Here is a 3,148-nt window from a genome sequence, read left to right as displayed (position 1 = left end):
GTCGCATTTAAAAGTTCCGTGAAAGCAGTTGGTTATTAATATGATCTTACTTTAATTTATTTAGAGCATCAATGTTAACGGTTGTTTTTTAACACAATATATCAGTATATAACATACCATATCAGAATACAGCACACGTTAGACCTGGCAGCCTCCATTCAGCAGCAGTAGAGTAAAATTATCTTTCTGAGCATTTGCATGAACTATATACATATGCATCCATAAAAGTTTAATTGGCCTAGTAAGCAATTTAATTGCTAATTTGAATCAGTGAAGAGTTAATGATAGTAAATTGAATGATCGTTTCCTAATGAGCTAATTTAAATTTCAGTCAGCACACTGACATCACTGACATCAGGATTTTAACATTTCATGCAAAGATGTGCATTTTAATTTGGTTGTGTAGGACTGTTCAGATGGTGCTGTGAAAAACAAAAATTTAGCAGCGAGGATTCAGGGCTCAACATAATTGTAAGCATGTGCAATGCAATGAATGCACCAAATGCATCCATACACCTACATTTAAGGGGTTGAAGTTCAGGCCATTGTGCATCCTGACCCCTAGTAATGTAAGTCACTTTGGTCAGCAGTGTCTGGCAATGGAATAAAATGTCCAAACTGCATTTGAATTTTATTGTATTTTTTCATTTGGTTGTTTTTCTTCCATGATGTCGATACCCTGATTTACCATTGTCACACATATGTCTCTGCTTTGAGTGTGAGAGTGCTTTGCTCAAAGTCATATCAGTGATAAATACAGAGTCACAAACACCTCAAACTCCTTTGGGTATATTCAGTTAACAGTAAACAATTACTGGATGCTGATTAATTCATTAGAATAAAATAACAGCTTGTTGCAAACTACACTGTTTTACATTTGCATTATTCTGAGGCAATTGTTCGGAGCTAAATATATAAAGCGGCTTTAGTGAGACATTACAAAACATGCATAATTATTCCCATACTGACTCGAGTTGCAATTGTAACAAAACATTTTATTTGATGATTGCTGCTGTTAAGCTTCTTATTTTCTAAGGGTGGCAATTTTCACCTCTAATAATAACATGTTGCAGTTGCCTCAATGTGTCAACAGGTGGCATCCCTTAAAAACATGTTTATTTGCTGATTTTTCTCCAAGTTCTTAAAAGTTGTCTCCAGGGGCGTTTGTCTGTCAGTGAAATGCACCATCTGGTCCCTACTGAGAGAAGTTCAGTGAATGTAGAAGAACTGGAATGTATAGTAACTTTTTGCAACAGTGATTAGCTTATTGTAAGAGCAGGTGTGAACAAAAAGTCATCACCTCAATACACCTGGGAGCATTTCAGTGATTATTTCAAAGTTGTCTAAGACTAATTGCTAATATGCCTGACTGGTGACCTGAAAACCAAAGTTATGCAGGCTTTTACACTTTAAAGACCACTTCCACTCAAACTCCTATTAGCATTATTTTCCTACAACAAAGAACACAGTCTAAATGAACATGTGGGACACATTCCACTGTGGTGACCCCTGAAGGGACAAGTCAAAAGCTTTTTCTCCTTTTTGAAAGAATCCAGTTAAAGCACATCTCTGCAGCTGACCTTGAGTAAGTGCCTACACATAGTAAATGGTAAATACAGAGCTCATTTGTCAAATGAGTTGCAAGTTGTGAGTCATTAGGCCTGAATTACAACCTTCATTAAAAAAAGTAAATGGTCTGCAATTATATAGCTCTTTTCTACCTATTGACACGCAAAGCACTTCACACACACTGATGGGGGAGCTGCTATTCAGCTGGCCAACGCTCACCGGGAGCAACTCAGTTGGGGTTCAGTTTCTTGCTCAAGGACACATTGACATGTGACCTGAGGAGCTGGGAATCAAACCAACCATTGTGAGATTGGTGGACGACCGCTCTACCTTCCTGCGCCATAGTTGAAAGCATTTTTTCGTGGTCTGCAAGTATTCCACACAAATATCCGAGTAGTCACTTTGGTAACAGTGAAAATATAGGCATTTTATTCCAAATACATTAAAGACCTAATTGGTTTAATGTGTGATAGTAAATTATTTGTGAATAACTGTAATGGCACCATATGATTGCACTTAACAGGATAAGTGGTTACAGATAATTGACGGATGGATGAATGGTTGCACCTGTTAAACATTTCTCACTATCAAATTACAGATCAAATTATTTGCCCAGTTTCTGTGTTACTGAGGGTCCCACACTAGAGGGCGACAAAACAGCGATGCGCGGACTCGTGTGAGTGAACTGCGGAAGACTGACAGGTTCAGTAAACCAATGCCTTTCTGCAGAATGTAGTGATCAGCCAATGATGGTGTCGGAGGGAATTTACCAGGTGTTAATCTTTGCCGTCTCGGGATCGGATTAATTCCGAGTGGATTTGACCCCTTGGTGTAAGGGCGGAGTTGGTTTTAACGTGAGTCGCTGTGGTTTTATTAAAAAGAATTGCATTTTATTTACTGAAATAATACTAAAAACCGTGCCTTGGAATTGTGTATTTATATATTTAGCGGTTGACTTGCTCTGTGCTCGCAGCCATTTCTTTTCGCCATGTGCTTCAGTTAAAAGTTAAGTAGCTGAAGTTTATTGCTGTCAGTGTGTCGGTAGGAAAATTACTGAGCCTTAAAATTGGATATATGAATGCATTTATGAATAACGTAACTTTATTTCGCACTGCTGCTTGTAACTTGGTGCAAGGCTTCACCATGTGTAGCTAGTTAGCACATCAACGTTAGCCACGTTAGAAGTCACATAACTCTATAGTAAATAGGGTTTTTCTACAGCAGTTTTATTTTTTTTTTACGTAATTGTATCTACCGTTATTGTAGAAAACAAGTATTTTGTAGTTGAAAGCAGGTGTACATGGCTTTTTTGAAATGTTGTTCTTACATTTTGATGGGTTATCTGTTGTTTCTGTTATTGATAATTATTGAAGTTTTTGCTTAAGATTTTTCAATTTAGTTAGGCAAGTTTGGCCACGCCTAGAAATACAAATGTAGTCTTTGTACTCTATGTGGGTAACTACAATTCATGCTACCTAACAGACCTTTCTCTAATCTTTTTGTACTGTACAGGTAATGAAATGTGTTGCTGAGAGATATATTTATTCTAAGGTTTTTTTCCCTACTGTTTAGCCATTGT

This window comes from Channa argus, chromosome 11 (assembly GCF_033026475.1).
Source record: "Channa argus isolate prfri chromosome 11, Channa argus male v1.0, whole genome shotgun sequence".
Taxonomy (NCBI): Eukaryota; Metazoa; Chordata; class Actinopteri; order Anabantiformes; family Channidae; genus Channa; species Channa argus.
The sequence above is the reverse complement of the archived record's forward strand: the minus strand, read 5'-3'. Positions refer to the sequence as shown.